The following is a 20,246-nucleotide window of genomic DNA, read 5'->3' on the forward strand; positions in this document are numbered from 1 at the left end:
CCTTCTTGATTTCATTCTTTGTTTTCTTTTTTCTCATATAATCATCAATTTCACTTGGTCGTTTGAAGAATTTTTCTGCTGAAAGCTGTTCGAGTCCCATGTCAGCACTCCTTTGAACTAGCTAACAAAGAGGGTCTCTGTGGGCGAAGGTATTCACGTTTCCATTCCGATCGCGTGTCTTCAGCAGCGTCCTTGAACTTCTTGCACTGCTGGTAAACTGTGGTAAACTGTCTCACGTGTCTTTCCAATAACTCTTTAACTTTCACTTCGCGTTCCAGCTTCTCGAAGGTTCATCCAACTTGTCAAGCCATTTACTAGATAAAACAATAGACTGTGACATTCCAGAGGGTTGTTTGTGCTAATTGTGTCATTTCTTTGAACACTCGGAATGTAACTACAAAGATTTTCTACCTGGTTTTGCTTTCTCGAAGGGTCTGAAACATTCCGGAGCAATTTATTTTCCCTTACTTCTGCTTGTAAGCCGAGATTAGATGATATGGAAAGGTACAAGAATGTCGAGAATTCTAATTTATCGTTTCACAAAAAAAGTGTCAGTATGCAGCCCTCCGTGCGTCGCTGCAACGTGGCCTGCATTTGGTAATCCGATCCAAAATTGGGCGATGGGGCCCAAGGAAAATTTCCGAAAATCGCAAAATGGAAATCGCTCGGATCCCCGATCAATACTCGAATTTTTGCATTTTGCTCTAGGAATGCATGCCTGTGCCGTTCGTAGCATTTCAGTCAGCAGAACGCCAGAAACGGAAGAGGGTGTTGGAATTTGATCTCCGAACCTGCTGCTGCAACTTGTTGAATGATGAACATGACCCCATACAATGTAACAAAAGTGGCTTCCTGCGAGTAGGAGTGCAGGAAGAGGCAGAGCTCGCCGAATTCGCTCATGATTTATTAAACAATAACCTCCACAATAACTAATACACGAAATTACGGAACTCGGCAAATCCGTCGTCGACACGCCACCCCAATAATAATAAAATGACATCTTAATCCCCTGAATTTCATGTCTGGGCTTTATTAGAAAAGTTAAGGGATTGCGCACGTTTTCTATTTTCACAATTTCCAGTAATTGTCTCTGGCGGAATTAGCGCAACTTTGTAGATTAAAGTAGACTCGTTTCCATAAAACTCCAGAAACCTATAAACACAAATTGCCTAATAAAAATTAAACTGCACCGGCTGGAGCTCATCGACTTTGAATTTTCATTGGGCGGAAAGAAAGTCTTGTCTGATCCAATGAAGCGTCAATCTATCAATGGATCATTGCTTTGTTTTTGTAGCTGAAGAAATAATAGAATGAGACGTGGAAGTTATACATAGACGCTGAGGAGGCGGAGCGAACATGACAGGCGCACAGCAATAGCTCTTCAGGATAAATCCAAACAAAACTTCAGTCATGTGCTGAAAGTCGGTGGTTGTGGGTGCGCTTTCTGTGCTCCGGGACACGCGGATACATTGTGCACGTGCCAGAGAATAATTAGTGCGAACTTGTGATTGGTGTAGCTCGGCAATGTGGAGATTTAAGGTATCTACTTACAAGTGATAACGATGTTTGTCTGGATCTTGTTATCAACGCTCTTTGACTTGACTGATAACGCCGAATTTAACGTCATTTCCATCGCAACCCCGGCTCTGTTTATTTACATAACGGAATTCGAAGGAAGGGGCGCACATAGATTATCCTTCGTACTATTATATCACTTCCTGTTTGTAGTTACATGGTGCCGGGTTATTAACTTCACTTAATTGATACCACGATCGCGAAACAGATTGATAACACTTTGAGCCAAAAGTCATTTCCTAAGTGGAATTGTCTCCGGATTCTGAATCCGAAAACCGTTTTGTTCTATCAGGTCAGGACCTGGAGATATTTGTAAAATAATAAATGAATAAACTATTTTCGCTTTGTTTTTTCAGTTTTACTTAACAGCTTTCAAAATTACAAAATTCAATCATACATCATTGAAAAGGTAATTAAATAATCTTTCCAACGAACTATAGAAGTCGCCAGAAGAGTTACAAACTTTTTGATTTTGCATCGTTTTTCTAAATTGGTGCGTTGATTGAGATTGAGGTTTCTGCTTTCTGATCGGTGTTAAACAAGTTGTTATCTGTTGTCATTTAGAAGTCACGTGACAAAGAATATGGAGCGATTTTTGGACAAAAATCTCATTTTCCTAACTTTTGAATATTTTGTAAAAATTGTAGTTTGAAGGGGCATAAAATTGTAGTTTTTCGAAAAATGTCGCGTTTTTGAATGATTCTAAATTTCAAAATTTTTGAACGATAGGGACGAATTTTACGAATTTTTATTAAAAGAATGGACCAAAAATTTCCAATATTTTGCATTCGGCTCTGTAATTTTGGTAATTTTAATGCCAACGTAATAAAACTTGGGGAACTTGTTATTTTTGAGTGGCTAATCACTCTTCCAAATTTTCAAATTTATGAACAGGGGCGAATTTTAGGAATTTTAATTTAGAAAATGGACCAAAAATTTCCAATATTTTGCTTTCGACTCTCAATTTTGGTCGTTTTAATGTCAGCGCAATGAACTTTGAGGAACTTGTTACTTTTGAGTTGCTAAATTACTGTTATAAATCTCAAAATTTTTGAACAACAGGGACAAATTTGCGGAATTTTTATTTAGAAAATGGACCAAAATTTTCCAAAATTTTGCAATCGGTCCTGTAATTTTGATAGTTTTAATGCAAACGTAATGAAATTTGGGGCAACTTTTTACATTTGAGTGGCCAATTCACTGTTCTAAATTTTTGATCCACGGGGACGAATTTTACCAATTTTTGCCTTAGGCCCTGGATTTTAGTAGTTTTAATGCCAACGTAATAAAATTTGTGAAACTTGTTACTTTTGAGTGGTTAATTCACTCTTTCAAATCTCAAAGTTTTTGAACGACAGGGACAAGCTTTAGGAATTTTTATTTAGATAATGGACCAAAAATTTTCTATATTTTGCGTTTGGCCCTGTAATGTTGGTAGTTTTAATGCCAACGTTATGAAATTTGGGGAATTTGTTACTTTTAAGTGGCTAAATTACTGTTTTTAATCTCAAAATTTTTGAACGACAGGGACGAATTTTAGGAATTTTTATTTAGAGAATGAACCAAAAATTTTCAAAATTTTGCATTCGGTCCTGTAATTTTGATAGTTTTAATGCCAACGTAATGAAATTTGGGGAACTTCTTACTTTTAAGTTACTAATTCACTGTTCTAAATCTTAAAAAGTTTGAACGACAGGGAGCAATTTTCGAAATTTTCATTTAGGGAATGGACCAAAAATTTCCAATGTTTTGCATTCGGCCCTGCAATTTTGGTAGTTTTGATGCCAGAGGAATGATATTTGGGGAACTTGCTGTTATTATGTTGGTAATTGACTATGCTAAATTTCAAAATTTTAGAACGATGAAGACTAATTTTAGGAATTTTTATTTAGGGAACGGACCAAAAATTTCCTATATTTTGCATTCGGCCCTGTAATTTTGGTAGTTTTATGCTGGCGTAATGAAATTTGGAGAACTTGTTGTCTAATTCACTGTTCTAAATTTCAAATTTTTTTTTAACCACAGGAACGAATTTTAGGAATTTTTATTTAGAGAATAGACCAAAAATTCAATATCTTGTTTTTTAAAATGTATTTTTCTGGGCTGCGTTAGCATTTAAGTCATTTTAAAACTTAATATGTGCCAAGAAATTACGATTTTGTAAGCAATTCCATTGATTTTGTAATGAAATTGTTCAAAAATAACAAAAAATTCTAATTTTTTGAAAAACTTGTCAATTATTTGTTCTGTAACATCCAAAGGAGAAGAGACAACAATGCATTTGTCAACGCGTTAAAAAGGCAAGATCTCAATCTTTTCAATGATGCATCACAATTGAACATCGATCTTATAGTTCTTGAGTTATACGCAAAATTACATGTGAAAATGCGAAAAATGCGATTTTTTGGAACATGGGGTGAGTTTTTCAAAAATATCACTCGAACTATTGACCCCAGCGATGATTTTTATATGTCATTGGAAAGCTAATTAAATTGCCTTTCCAACACAGTGTCGAGCCATTCCAGACCCTTGCAACGTTTCGAGAAAAACTGAAGAAAATAACTTTCTGTACAATAGACCAGCGTAACTGATAACAAATCTGTTGCTAAACATCCTCGACCTTCATGCGTGGCTCGTCACTAAAACGCAATTATGAACGCGAGTGTCAAGAAAGTCGCGTAATTACGACTATTTGTGAACTATAAAATTAAGGCCACGCCGGGTAAATGGCATGTCAGGAGCAGAGATTGTGCCTTCTGATTTATATTCAGTCGCGGCATTTCCAACTATTGCATACGCGCAAAAATAAATATCTCATTCCTATAAATAAGCAACAATGATTGATGTGTATCGCGTGTGTTCATCTATCGCTAAAAGTGTGTTTATGCGCCACTATCTGCAGATATCTTCTTAAACTTGTTTCCCACGGTGATTGATTTTGTTGGAAAAACGTTCATTTCCGCGAGTTTTCTTATAATTACGTTAATTTATTGAAAAGGAGGTAAATGTTGTTTGCAATTTATGGTGACGTGACTGGGCGGATGATTAAAGTTTGTTCAACATGGAGATAGTAAATAATTTAGGTTGAGGAATAATTCATTAACAGGAGTTGTGAAGTCGCGTCTTGAATAATACGAGTTCGTTTTTGTGGAAGTGGTGACAGTTTTGGCGTGTTTTTTCTCTTGATTTCGGGTTTTTCAGATTGACATTTATGGATGTTGGAGCTTCTTTAAAAATTAAGGAGCAGAAGCGACAAATTTTGGATTTTTTTTGCTGTGGGGATAAACAAAAAACTTCTCAAAAAATATGTTAAGGCCTGTAACTTTAGTAACTTTAACGGCACGTTATTCTTATTTGGGGAGGTTACTAAGTTGCCCTTATTTATTACCTGCGCCAAATTTCAAACTAATTGAACAGAAGGGGCAGATTTTAGAAATTTTTTGTTGAGGATAAACTAAAAACTTTCGAAAAACGCCATTCCAATTTGGGGAGGTTACTAATTTAGTTTTAGTTACCAAATGTGCCAAATGTCAAAATTAAAGAACAGAAGCGACAGATTTTAAAAAATTTTATTTTTTGGATGAACCGAAAACTGGGATTTTTTTTAATTTAATAATTTTGGCGTCACAGGAATGAAATTTGGGGACGTTACTAATTTAGATGTGATTATTAATTGTGGCAAATTTCAAAATTATTGAGCCAAACCCACATATTTTAGAAATTTTTAGTTTTTGGATGAACCAAAAACTGGAATTTTTTTATTAGGGGTGTAAGTTTAGTAATTTTAACGCCACTCCAATGAAATTTGGGGAGGTTACTAATTTTGACGTGCTTAATAACTGTACCAAATTTACAATTATGGAGCAGAAAAAACAAATTTTGTTTTTTTTTTGTTCTGGGGTTGAACCAAAAAATTTTGAAAAGAGGTGTTAAGGTTTATAACATAACTCTGGTAATTTTAAAGACACAGGATTCAAATTTAGGGAGCTTACAAATTAAGCCTTTGCTACCAATTGTGCCAAGTTTCAAAATTATAGAGCTGACGTGACAGATTATAGAAATTTTGATTTTTTGGATGTATCGAAAACATCGATTTTTTTATTAACGGTGTAAGTCTGGTAATTTTAACGCCACAATAATGAAATTTACTAATTGAGATATGCTTATCAAGTAAGCCAAATTTCAAAATTATTGAGCAAAAGCGACCAATTTTGGAATTTTTTTATTGTGATAAACCAAAAACATTTTAATGACGCGTCATTCCAATTTGAGGAGGTTACTAACTCGGCCTTAGGTATTAACTGTGCCAAATTTTAAAGGAATAGACCGGAAGAGACGAATTTTGGAAAGTCTTATTTTGAGGATGAACCTAAAACTTATGAAAAAAATTTGTTAAGCCCCTGTAACTCTGGTAATTTTAAGGACACGACATTCAAATTTGGGGAGGTTACTAATTTAGTTTTAGGCACTAACTGTGCCAAATGTCAAAATTATAGGGCAGAAGCAACAGATTTAGAAGTTTCTATTTTTTGGATGATACGAAAACTGCGATTTTTTTCTTAAGGGTGTAATTCTTGTAACTTTGACGCCAATCGCTAATCAAATTTAGGGAGGGTACGAAGTTAGACTTGATTATTAACTGCTCTAAAATTCAAAATTATAGAGCAGAAGCGACAGATTTTAGAAAATTTAGTTTTTTGGACGAGAAGGTTGCACGCGTTTTAGTATAGAGTTAAATGAATAATTGGAAACGTAACTTTGGTAATTTTAACGTGAAAACATTTAAATTTGGAGGTTACTAATTTAGACTTGGTTAATAAAGGTGCCAAATTTTAAAATTATGGAGTGGAAGAGACAAATTTTGGATTTTTTATGTCGAGGATGAACTAAAAGCTTTCGAAAAAAATGTGTTAATGCCTGTAACTCTAGTAATTTTAACGACACAGTATTCAAATTTGGGAAGGTTACGAATTTAGTTTTAGTTACTAATTGTGCCAAATGTCAAAATTATAGAGCAAAAGCGACAGATTTTAGAAATTTTTATTTTCTGGATGATCCAAAAACTGCAAATTTTTTTCTCAAGGGTGAAATTCTGGTAATTTTAATGGCACATGAATCAAATTTAGGGAGGCTACCTAGTTAGACTTGGTTAATAATTGCGCCAAAATTCAAAATTATAGAGCGGAAGCGACAGATTTTTAATTTTTTTATTTTTTTATGTACCGAAAATTGCGATTTTCTTTATTATTTATCAAATTTGGGGGCTTTACTAATTTTTTGATGCTGCCTTGGTCACAATTGTTTAGAAAATTTTAGAATCCGTAGATATTTGTAACAATATAAGTTCCTCGAAATTGTAAACATTTTAAATGCTAGAAACCTCTTTGGACTTCAAATGAACCAAATCTGTTTTCTAAGTTTTGCAAAAGACATGGAAACGAGGAATTTTCCAAGACTAACAATATAAAGCTCCCCAAAATATCTTTTCTGAGATCAACTTGAAACTGAATAAAAATATACAATACTTAAAAATTTGAATAGAGCTCATGTTGAATACAAGGACCCCAATTTAAGGGAGAAATGACATCCCCTGGCTTAATTAGCTAATGAAAAGTCCTTCGAATAACGTAAAAATTAAAACAAACTAGAAGCGCCCGTGTGGGTTAATAACAGACATGCGTTTCCTTCTGTGAAAAAACTACCTCCCACTTGATGACTTTTTTAATTGAAAACCCCACCGCCGCCGAGTCTTTTGTCATCAAAAATGAATGCCAGCTCTAATAGCTCTTATTCGAGCAATTCGAAATCTTGCGGAAAGGGCTTCAATCCGTCCATTCCGCACGGTTACACCGACCACGACACTATAAGGGCAATTAATTTGCTCCTGTCTTGGCGTTCTGATTTACAACATATACACTGAAACATGTCTAACATGTTAATTATAAACACTAATGAAGCCATAACTCACAGGGTGATGTGTGCGACCATATACATATATGCAGAATTTTGTTCATAAGTAAATGCCATGACATTGATGGAGTTGCGTCGATTTGATTTATATCCAAAAGCCGACTTTTGAATAACCAAACACATACGTGCTTTACATTAAGAAATCGTTTTTTTTTTCTCTAATCTCGAATCGATTCATAAAACTCGAGAACTAATGCAACGGTACTGTCGTGCTTCAAATGATTATTGTGGTAACGTCAAGGTCTGCTAATTATAAAATAATATCAAATTATTAATGCATCGAGAATCCCACGACTAAAGTGAAAATAAATTACTAGAATTTTCATTCGAGTTTGAATTTTTCAGACGATAACTTCGCGTTATTTTTATCTCTGTCTTAATTACCATCCAGATGAGATGTCAAAGGGAGATAAAACCGCCCCTAAACGAAAATCGATGAAAAATTGTACCGTCGACGGAATTTCTTTTAACTTTGGATTAAATTAAGTCATTCAAAGCGTTACGAGTATGACTCACACACAAAAGAAGTAGTAAATAATTTAATACGCATTGTTTACCCTAGAAAATTGCTTTTAACTTGGCTTTTAGTTCGTGTGTTCACTTTTGGATTATTCGGGAAGTAATGACGTGTGTCCACGCAACATACATCAACGTGTCATCCAAATCTAAAAACATTAAAGTAATTTGTAGAAGAGGTGTGTCGAAGATTAGAACTCTCCCTCGGTTTAAATTAAAAGAGTTTTAGCGGGGCAAGTAAATTTTAATTTGTGATTAATTTAATTTATGCTTCTCCACTTTGTCTTGTTAATTTCTTTCTTTTTCGGGCGGGTTCTAATTAATCAGGCAATTAAAAATTAATTTAAAGAATTCTAAATATTAGGAGGTCCAAGCAAAATAAATAATTTATATTTTATTTTTTAATATTTTAATTTATATTTTATTTTGCCTAAAGTTCGGATCTAGCAGCAGAGCATTTTTGTAATTCTGGTCATTTTAACGCTGCAGCATTCTAGTTTGGAGAGATCACTAATTTGGTCTTAATTACTGATTCTGCCAAATTTCAAAATTATAGAGCAGGAGCGACAGATTTTAGAAAATTTTACTTTTTTTGATGAACTGAAATCCGCTGAACATTTTTATTATGGGCGTGACTTTGGTAATTTTAGCCCCACAGCAATCAACTTCCGGAAGATTACTGATTTGGCTTTGTTTAATAACTAATGCAAATTTTAAAATTATAAACCAGACGCGATAGTTTTTAGAAAATTTTGTTTTTTGGATAAACTAAAATCGGGTAATTTTTTTTATTAAGGGCGAAACTTTCGTAATTTGAACGCTACAGCATTGAAGTTTGGGAAACTTACAAATTTGGCTTTGGTTATTAAATGTGCCAAATTTCAAAATTGCAGAACAGACGTGACAGATTTTTTAAATTTTTATTTTTTGAATGAACGTTTTTTTTTTTCAAGGACGTAACTGGGAATTTTAACGTAACACGATTCAAATTAGCGGAGGTTACTAATTTGATCTTAGTTACTGAATGTGCCAAATTTAAAAATTATTGAGCAGACACGACAGATTTTAGAAAATTTTATTTTTTGGATAAACTGAAATTATCTGAACATTTTTATTAAGGGCGTAACTTTGGTAATTTTAATGGTACTGTATTCAAATTTCAAGAGGTTACGAATTTAGTCTTAGTTAATAACTGTGTCAAATTTCGAAATTATAAACCTGGAGGAACTGATTTTAGATAATTGTATTCCTTGGATGAACTGAAATCCGCTGAACAATTTAATTAAGGGCGTAACTTTGGTCATTTTAACACCACAGCATTCAAATTTGGGAAGGTTACAAATTTGGTTTTGGTTACTAATTGTGCCAAGTTTCAAAATTATAGAGCAGACACGACAGATTTTAGAAAATTTTAATTTTTGGATTAACAGAAATTCGCTAAACATTTAATTAAGGGCATAACTGTGGTAATTTTAACTCCACAGTATTCAAATTTGGGGAAGTTACTAATTTAGTCTTAGTTATTACCTGTGCCAAATTTCAAAATTACAGAGCAGACGTGAAAGATTTTTAAATTTTTAAATTTTTGGATGAACAAAAAAAATGCGTTTTTTATTCTAAAGGACGTAACTCTGGCAATTTCAATGCAACAGCAATCAACTTTAGGGAGGTTATTAATTTAGATTTGGATAATAATTGTGTCAAATTTCATAATTATAGAGTTAAAGACATAAATTTTATTTTTTTTTTTTTTGTTGAGAGGATGAATCATAAACTTTTGAAAAAATGTGTTAAAACCTGTAACACTGGTAAATTTAAGGACACGGCATTCCAATTTTGGGAAGTCACTAATTTAATCTTATTTACTAAATATCCCAAATTTCAAAATTATAAAGCAGAAGAGACCGATTTTAGAAAATTTTATTTTTTGGATGAAGAAAGTCTCGGATTTTTTTAAAATTAAGGACGTAATTTTGGTAATTTTAACGCCACAGCAATAAAATTTGGAGAAGTTACTAGTTTAGACTTCCTTATTAACCGTGCTAAATTGCAAAGTTATAGGCACAATTTTTTTCAGAGGATCTAAGATCAAACGGATTTAAAAATACTTCTCCGACAAATAATACAGAAGTTTAAGGATCTGAGGATTTGAAGCATGAATTGAAATTTTCCGAAGATTCTTTGACACTAAAGTTTTACAACTTTCTTAGAATATCTGTAATTTCATATAATTACTGCGGAATGCAGCAGATTCTTAATTTTTTAGACTTTATTACAAAAAAATTAGGTCATAATAAAGCATGCAATTCTGCAATTCTTCTATTTTATTAAATGTTTTAACGGTTTCTAAATCCAGATAAAACATGCATGTTACACAATAAGCAGATTATATCATAAATTCTCACCCAGACTGTTAATTAAATGTATTTCTTAATTATAGATTACAGCAACATTTCCCGACTTTCTTTACGTCTAGACCAGTGTCTGATTCTCTTTCCTTCACAGCACTTCGTCGCATAACTTCAAAACTATCCCAAACTTAATTCCCTTTCCAATAAACTACTTTTTCCAAGTTTTTAATTTTAAGTTGACGTCATGCTTCTCGTTGTTGTTTTGCTGAAAATGACTCAAAATATCTCACATTTTCCAATTCAGAATCTTTGAGATCTCAGACGGGCCTCAATTCCGCCTGAAAATGGCGAATGCGCCGGTTCAAATACCGCCCGTGTTTCCACTTTATAAATTAAAAATCGAGAACTTCTCCTTTAATCAAATTTCCGAAGAACGTGCTAACAAAGCGCACCAAAATAGAACAACTGCGACTTTTGTATATTTGCGTGGCTTTGTGAAGTCGTAAAATAGAAAATTAAAGGCCAAACTGAGCTAAACTGTGGAGAAATACTCGAGCTTGCTTTTAAAAGCCAACAGAACTCCAACTGAATAGATTTTTGCTTTAACAAACTCAAACTGGACAAATTCAATATCTCCATTAATCATGACGAAAACTAATAGATTCGGATCGACAAAGTTTCAATCTAAATATCGAATTTCGAGGGAGTTTGTTTAATCATTCAAGAATTTTTTTCACTGTTAGTTTGAGGACTTTGTGTGTTTCCGAACTGTGACATTAAAATTCTGTACAGTAGTCTCGCGAAAAGCTCATAGCGAAAGCCCGCATTACCGCACGAGATCTTTTTGGCGCTCGTACTGTAAATAACAATTAATTGTGTGCTTGGGTAATTAGGCATGACGTGATAATCATGAAGGTCACATTATCAGGTTCCTTATTATCATATTATCACTTGCGTAATTTAGATGTTAGTTGGAAGAAACTCGGACAGGCGTCATGTTTATTGACCTAAAAATTAAAATATTCAGCGGAGTTGGCCGTTTTAATTCCTCCGTGTTAAAATCAATAGCCAAATCAGGCTCGACTTGATTAACTATTGATAGCAACTCCGGTTCATTTTTTATCCACAATGTCGGTTTTATTTCCCATGAATTCGAAAAAATATCTTGTTAAAATTGTCCATCCTAAAGGAAAATTCTCAGCGCGTCTTTGTATTTATTCCTCCAAAATTTGCATTTTATACACGAATGGATTTCCCCAAAGAAACAATTTCAACCGCTAATGAAAATATAATTTCGCCTCCATATTTCATGCCGTCACCAGAAATTAAGCGTGAAATTTTGAGGATGTGCGAAGGCTTATATTGCAGGAAAACATAAAAGCTTGTATAATCCCGAGGCATTAACAAAAAATAGTCTGGTCTGCTCGTTATTTTGGGCATAAAGGTGACTTTTAAACCATTTGATTATTGTCTATTATCGGTGATTTAAGGGGGCTATATCGACAGAAGGTGCAGTAAAGCCTCGATTTTATTATCTTGAAGGTGCTTAAGCGGGTATATTACCACGGAAAATGGGAGTTTTCCGTGTATTTTGTTTAGCAAAAATTGCAAGCTTCTCATGTTTGGATGCGGTGGATGTGCTAATGCGCTGCAAGGAAAATCCTTTTAATTTAATTTAGAACCTAAGTGTGATTCTTCATAGAAATTTTAGGCAGAACGCAAAAACGAACTATTCTCTCTCCTTCATTATTTGTTTCTTTTCTAAATATCTTTTATCGATCGGCTTGGCGCGTCTGTTTTCTTTACTTGACTGTTGTGTTTATCTTTATTGATTATTGGTTGTACTTGGTTAACTGGAGACGCTTTAATAATAAATTGTTGCCGATAAAGTGGTAGATATTTATATCGGAGTGTCTAGAAAATTATTGCTTTTGATATAACTGGTGCTTATCCGTAAGGACAACATGTCAAGTAGTTTTGCGATAAGTTTGATGACTTTTCAAATATTCAAAAGTTGGAAATGAATAATGGAATGCGCATTTAGGTTTAATTATGACTGACCCATGCCAGATTGTGGTCATTTTTGGAGTAATTTCTGTAAAATTGGGAGTTTTTGTTGTTCTACCATGTAATGACTTTATAATTGCATTATTTAACAATTTTTAGTAATTCAAGCGAAGTAGACGTTGTTTACAAGGTCATGACTAAAATACTTATTTATTGGAATATTTGGACTTTTTAGATTAAAAAAAAGATTAAACATTTTTGTTCGTTCTGAAAATAAAAATTTCTAAAATCTCTCTCTCTTGTGCTCTAGAATGTTGAAATTTGTGACAGATAATAAACACTTCATAAACCATGAACTGTCAAAATTTTATTATTATTGTGATAAAACTACCAAATTGGCAGGCTTTATTTGGAAATTTTGCAAAATTTTTGCTCATTCAAAAAATAATTTTTTTTTGGGCTTTTTCATTTCATAGACAATAATACGATATCTGACAAAATTTCATTACTATAGCGACAAAACTTTCAATTTGACAGGCTTTAGTTGAAAATTTTACAAACTTTTGGCTCACTCTGAAAATGAAAATTTCGAAAATCTTTCTCTTGGGCTCTAAAATTTTGCAATTTGGTTCATACAATAAACAACTTATAGGCAATAAACTGTCAAAATCTCATTACTATTGCGATAAAACTACTAGATTGACGGACTTTATTTAAACATTTTGCAAAATTTTGGCTCATTTTGAAAATAAAACTTTCTAAAATTTTTCTCTTAGGCTCTAAAATTTTGCAATTTAGTAGACGCAATAAACACTCCACCGACAACAAACTGTCAAAATTTCATTACTATTGCAATAAAACTACCAGATTGACAGGCGTTATTTGGAAATTTTGCAAAATTTTGGTTCATTCTAAAAAGAATTTTTTTTATAATCTCTCTTTTGGGATCTAAAATTACTATAGCGACAAAACTTCCAATTTGACAAGCTTTAGTTTAAAATTTTGCAAACTTTTGGCTCACTCTAAAAATGAAAATTTAAAAAAAATTTCTGTCGGGCTCTAAAATTTTGCAATTTGGTACAGACAATAAACACGTTAAAGGCAATAAACTGTCAAAATTTCATTAGTATTGCGATTAAACTACTAATTTGATAAGCTTTATTTGAAAATTTGGCTAACTTTTGGCTCAATTTAAAAATAAAAATTTCGAAAATCTTTCTCTTGGGCTCTAAAATTTTGCAATTTGGTTCGTGCAATAAACACATTATAGACAATAAACTGTTAAAATCTCATTACTATTACGATAAAACTACAATATTGACGGACTTTATTTAAACATTTTGCAAAATTTTGGCTCATTCTGAAAATAAAACTTTCCAAAATATTTTTCTTAGGCTCTAAAATTTTGCAATTTAGTAGAAGCAATAAACACTTCATAGACATCAAACTGTCAAAATTTCATTACTATTGCGATAAAACTACTAATTTGATAGGCTTTGTTTGAAAATTTGGCAAAATTTTGGCCCAATCTATAAATAAAAATTCCTAAAATATTTCTCTTGGGTTCTAAAATTTTGCATCTTGGTAGAAGCAGTAAACACTCTATAGACAACAAACTGTCAAAATTTTATTACTATTGCGATAAAACTACCAGATTGACAGGCGTTATTTGGAAATTTTGCAAAATTTTCGCTCATTCTAAAAAGAAAAATTTCTAAAATCTCTCTCTTGGGCTCAAAAATTTTGCAATTTTTTAGAAACAATAAACACTTCGTAGCCAACAAACTGTAAAAATTTCATTAATATAGCGATTGACAGGATTTATATAGAAATTTTGCAAAATTCTTGGCTCATTCTGCATAGAAAATTCCTAAAATTTGGCAGACATGCTATACGTCGCAGCATTTGCAAATTTCATTGGTATATCGTCAAAACTATCAGAGTTGCATAATTGAAAATCTAATTTTGGAAAATGTTCGCTCATTTGCACGAAATCTTATAGATGTAACAATAATAATGGCGATTTTAAAAGTGTGGAAACATCCAAAAATCTAGCATTTGGGAAAAACTACGTTCCAAGAATCTAGAATTCTAGAATATTACAACGAAAAATCCGCGACTTTGATGACTTTTTGTTAAGAATTTCAAAGTTGATCCTTTTTAACAGAATCTTCACCGACCCATGTCCTCCAATTTATTTCTCTATCAGAAAACGTCCGATTAAGCACTCGATTTAGAACATCCGCTTTAAATCCCAACAAAACAGTTGTAATTCCATTGGCAGGCCCACCATGCAGCCATGCGTCACTGAGGTATTTAACAATTTGTTGCGGCATCTCATCACAATTAAACATCTAGTCTACAAAATGTGCGTAATTTTAACTTGGCACCATTTCCTCAAAAAAAAAAACAAAACGTTTATTGTTTATTTTTCCAGGTGTTTGCCTAAACGTACAAAGTAGATACGCCCAACCTTGTAAGTTTGTGTGATTCTAACTTTGTCTTTTTGCAATTTAACCCACTTTGCATGCCTCTGTGTGTATAAACCTTGAGATGTTACGACGACATGTCTTCGGTCATTTTTACCTTGTTCTACTTTCCGGATTATAACATAACGTATCTAGAAAGGAATGGGCGCGGAAATCTAGACCTTATCACCCCGGAAGTTCATCGCTTCTTCTCCGAGAAAAAATTCTGTGTTCGATTAGATAGAGCGGAAGCGACATTTGAAGGTGCATTTCATGTGTATTTGATAATGCATATCCTGCACATGCAGTTGTGCATGACGAGGGAACTAATTGCACTGACCAGCAACAGGTCTTCTAAACCTTTTTTGCAATCGATCCTCTTAAATTAAAATTCACGCGTCAGGAGTTTTTATATTTGAGCTCCTGCTGAGCACACATTGATTTTCCTGCTGACTTAATTCTATTGGATGTCTGCAGGTGCTGCTGGTACATTTAGTTTTGTGTTTATTATTAATCTCTGGCAAATATTCGCGTTATTACATTAGTTGAAGCCCTTTATCCAGAGTAAACAAGGCGCACATAATTATTTCAGTAGAAACGAGCGTTTTTAGTCTGTCCAAATATTTATACAAGGTGTTGAAAATACCGTAGTTCGTTTGCAGCACATTCGTAGGTCAGGAAACAGGAAAGTAGTTCCACTTGACTAATCCGATTATTTACTTTGGTCGTAGTAAAATATTGCACAGATGTTCCGTAATTATGTGTATTAATTTCTCATTTCTAGTTTCAAGTGAAAGGTATTATATTATGCACATTGCACATGCTTGCAATTATAATTTATGGAGTATTGAGTAACTGTAATACGCTTTATTGTTGGTTCTGGAAAGATTTTAGATACCGGAACGTCTATTGATGCATTTTGTTATCAATAATCGAATTATCAGACAATTGCGATTTAACAGAACACTAACTTTAATCATCTATGAAACGAAAACAAATTGTCCCAGGGGCAATAATTTGACTTTTATGTGGGAGTTGTCGCATTGTTAATTATCACGTTTTGTTGTTATTTACACTTTCCTAATCAATCATTTCGCAGTATTGAATTGTTCATGTTGAGGGCCATTAAAATGTCTAATTTTCACGCTTTTGTGTTTAAGGTAATTGTTTCGAATACAATTGAAGTGGATGGAGTTTAGATAATAATTTAGTTGAAATTTTGGTATTTTCGTGAGAAGCTCGATAAAGAAAAGGTTCAGTTGTTTTTTGTAATGAAAATGTGAAGTAAATCTTGGAATTTGTTATCTAAAAAAGGATCTAAAGGAGAATCTGAGAAAGAATGGGCTAAAATTTTTGAAAAATTACTGCCAAACTCGCAGTTTTATTGTTGTGGTAATACAATTTAGACAGATTGTTATTTATGTGGTGCTTATTATCTGTAAAAAATTTCAAAATTCTACAGTAAAAGAGAGACATTTTAAAAATTTTTAGTCTTACAATGACCCAAAAATTCGCAAAATTGACAAATAAACTCTGTTATCCCAGTAGTTATCGCGATAGTAATGAAATTTTGACAGTTGATTGTCTATGAGATGTTTATTGTCTGTACCAAATTACAAAATATTAAAGCCCAAGAAAAAGATTTTAAAAATTTTTATTTTTAGAATGAGCCAAAATTTTTGAAAATTTTCAATGACAGCCTGTCAATCTGGTAGTTTTATTGTAATCGTAACAAAATTTGTACAGTTTATTGTTTTTGACGTACTTATTGTCTACACCAAATTACAAAATGTTAGCGCCCAAGGGACAGATTTTAGAAATTTTTATTTTTAGAATAAGTCAAAATTTTAAGAAATTTCCAACAAAAGCCCGTCAATCTAGTAATTTGTTCGCAATCGTAATAAAATTTTGACAGTTTATTGTTTTAGAGATTATTGTATGTTCAAAATTGGCAAAATTTGACAAAAAGAAAGATTTTAGAAATTTTTCTGTTTAGAATGAGCCAAAATTTTGCAAAATTTTAAAACAAAGCCTGTCAATACCGTAATTTTATCCCAATCGTAATAAAATTTTGACTGTTTGTTGTCTCAGAGGTACTTATTCTGTGCACCAAATTACAAAATGTTACAGCCTAACAGAGAGATTTTACAAATTTTAATTTTTAGAATGAGTCAAAATTTTTGAAAATTTGTAGGGAAAGGCTGTCAATCTAATAATTTTATTACAATCATAATAAAATTTTGATAGTTTATTGCTTTTGAGGTGCTTATTGTCTGTACCAAATTGCAAAATTTTAACGCCCAAGAGAGAGATTTTAGAAGTTTTTATTTTTAGAATAAGTCAAAATTTTGTAAAATGTTGAAATAAACCCTCTCAATCTGGTAATTTTATGGCAATAGTAATCAAATTTTAACAGTTTATTGTCTCTTAAGTTACTTATTGTGTGTACCAAATTGCAAAATTTTAGAGCCCAAGAGAGATTTTAGAAAATTTTATTTTTAGAATGAGCCAAAATTTTTGAAAATCTCCAACGAAAGCCTGTCAATCTGGTAATTTTAACGCAATCTAAATGAAAATTTGACAATTTATTGTTTTTAAGGTGCGTATTGTGTGTACCAAACTGCAAAATATTAGAGCCCAAGATAGACATTTTAAACGAGTTAAAATTTAACAAAATTTCTCGGATATAAATTTCAAAAAAGAAAGACAAATTGATCATCCCAGAAATAGTGAGCATTTACATCGTTTCGTAATTTAAGAGAACACCACGAAAAAGTTGTACCAAAAATCAATTTACTTAAAACTACCCAATTTACATTTTCGCCCAAATTAAATCAGTTTCGTTTTAAAAACCCGTCCATTCCGCATTAAAAATGTAAACTTCTTAAACGCTCCCTCCGCAAAACTTTAAAAATTTACAGCATTTAATTTACGTGAAGTTTTTATATCATTTGAACCTCAGTCGAGATACGAATAATAAAATAAATAATTCATTACTTTCTCGGTCCATAATGATGATAATTACCTTCTCCTACTTTAATATTTATATAATATAATAGCGCACTGTGAATAGATTACTTAAATTTTAAAAATAGCTTTTAAATTGAGATCTAAACTGTATTCATTTAAAAATCAATAGCATTACATTCACATTCGTAAGCTGCTGTTTTCTTTCCTTATAAAAAATTCAATGAGAGACTCATTAATTCGTTGTAAGGTTTTATCGCTTGACTTTTAGTGCCGACTATTTCTTCCATTTTTGTTATAAATCCAGACCTGTTTCTAAAGGAACGCGATTCTTGCTGTGGGCTAATTATACCAACAAATTAAATTATAAGTAATGCTGAATTCAATTCTCATTGTATATTCCATCTTGAGTATTCGCTATTCTCCTTCAATAAAGACGACACAATAGATTTGCACACAACAATACTTGCTTCCATCAAAGTCAATTTATCCACGTGACCCTGACAGTTTATATGACATGGGATCAACTTAACTCACTCGTCACACATTGTAATTCACTTCCGGGTGTAATTACCATTACTCTGTCAGTTTGCTGAATCTTTACGAACGACAAACTCGAAATTTATATTCAAATTGCAGATTGGCGTTTGTGGGTCAGTAATACGTACGTAGAGCGTGGAACAGGCTTGGTCAAACTTAAGGCTAATCTCCACATGAAATGATTTTTTTCTTTAGAGTGAAACTACTTTCAAAAAGAGGTAAATGTGGCCTTTAATTAATGGAACCTTGCACACGTTTTAATTCTCGCGAATGTTATAATTATTAAAATTAATGCTAGAGCGATACCACAAATTGCTATTGCGTACCGAATCTAATAATAATTGTATTGTGAGCATTGTTCAAAGAGCTAATAATACAGAAACAATTGACAATAGTTCCCAGTTGGTACCATTCGGGTACTAATGATTTACTGATCACGTCACCTGCACAATGCTAATTATACAGGGTGCACGATGAAATTAATTTTACGACTTATGAATACAATGTTTTTGATATCTTGATATTTTTGGATCTGACCGATGGTTCGGAAATGTTTGCATTCTTTATAGGAAAATGTTTTAATGTTTACTCTAGATGAGCAAACGATCATATTGCTTGACAGAATATTGTCTCTGAGGTGCTTATTGTCTGAACCAAATTGCAAAATATTAGAGCCCAAGAGAGAGATTTTAGGAATTTTTATTTTTAGAATAAGCCAAAATTTTGCAAAACTTCAAAGTAAACCCTGTCAGTCTGGTAGTTTTATCGCAGTAGTAATAAAATTTTTACAGTTTATTGTCTATGAAGTGTTTATTGTCTGTACCAAATTGCAAAATTTTAAAGTCCGAGAGAGATTTTTAATTTTTTTTATTTTCAGAATCAGACAAACTTTTGCAAAATTTCCGAGTAAAGTCTGGAAATTTGGTAATTTTATTGCGATTGTAATAAATTTTTTACAGTTTATTGTCTCTAAGGTGAATATTGTCTGTACTAAATTTCAAAATTTTAGCGTCTAAGAGAGAGATTTTAGAAATTTTTATTTTTAGAATGACCCAAAATTTTAGAAAATTTCCGACTAAAACCTGTAAATTTTGTAGTTTGATTACAATATTAATGAAATTTTTACAGTTAATTGCTTACGAAGTGTTTATTGTTTGTATCAAATTGCAGAATTTTAAAGCCCAAAAGAGAGATTTTAGTATTTTTATTTTCAGAATCAGCCAATGTTTTGCACAGTTTCGGAATAAAGTCTGTCAATTTGGTAGTTTTATCGCAATAGTAATGACATATTGACAGTTTATTGCCTAGGAAGTGCTTATTGTAGAGCCCAAGAGAGAGATTTTAGAAATTTTTATTTTTTAAATGAGCTAAAATTTTGCAAAATTTCCAAATGAAGCCTGTCAATTTTGTAATTTTGTTGCGATTGTAATGAAATTTTGCCAGTTTATTGTCTCTCAGGTGTTTATTCTCGGTACCAATTTCAAAATTTTAGCGTCCAAGAGAAAGATTTTACAAATTTTTATTTTTAGAATGACTTAAAATTTTAGAAAATTTCCAACTAAAGCCTGTCAATCTGATAGTTTTATCGCAATCGTAATGAAATTTTGCCAATTTATTGTCTATAGGGTGTTTGTTATCTCCACTAAATTTTAAAATTCTTGGACACAAAAAACGGAATTTAGAATTTTTTATGTTTAAGATAAATTTTCAAATAAAGCCTGCCAATTTCAAATTTCGAACCTTTGAAGCTTTTGAAAAATACGTTGAATAACCTCATTAAGCTCATAAAAAGCGATCAACGCTCGGCAAGGCTCGCTGGTTACTGCCAGGAAAACTTTTGAGTTTCTGTTCT

The 20,246-nt window shown here is 32.4% G+C and overlaps 1 protein-coding gene across 2 annotated transcripts in view; it reads left to right on the forward strand.

The window, feature by feature from the left end:
• Window positions 1–1,399: 1,399 nt before the first annotated feature.
• The window catches only part of LOC148171133 (uncharacterized), a 36,008-nt gene continuing 17,161 nt past the window's right edge, over window positions 1,400–20,246 (forward strand). The window contains exons 1-2 of one of the 2 annotated variants that reach the window (XM_088041479.1): window positions 1,400–1,539; window positions 14,857–14,895. The gene's annotated coding sequence lies outside the window, so the exon portion shown is untranslated. The remainder of the gene's footprint in view (window positions 1,540–14,856; window positions 14,896–20,246) is intronic. The other variant, XM_088041480.1, reaches the window with a different exon arrangement.

Source organism: Gnatocerus cornutus, chromosome 7 (genome assembly GCF_029298725.1).
Source record: "Gnatocerus cornutus isolate USDA-ARS CGAHR chromosome 7, icGnaCorn1.1, whole genome shotgun sequence".
NCBI classification, from domain to species: Eukaryota; Metazoa; Arthropoda; class Insecta; order Coleoptera; family Tenebrionidae; genus Gnatocerus; species Gnatocerus cornutus.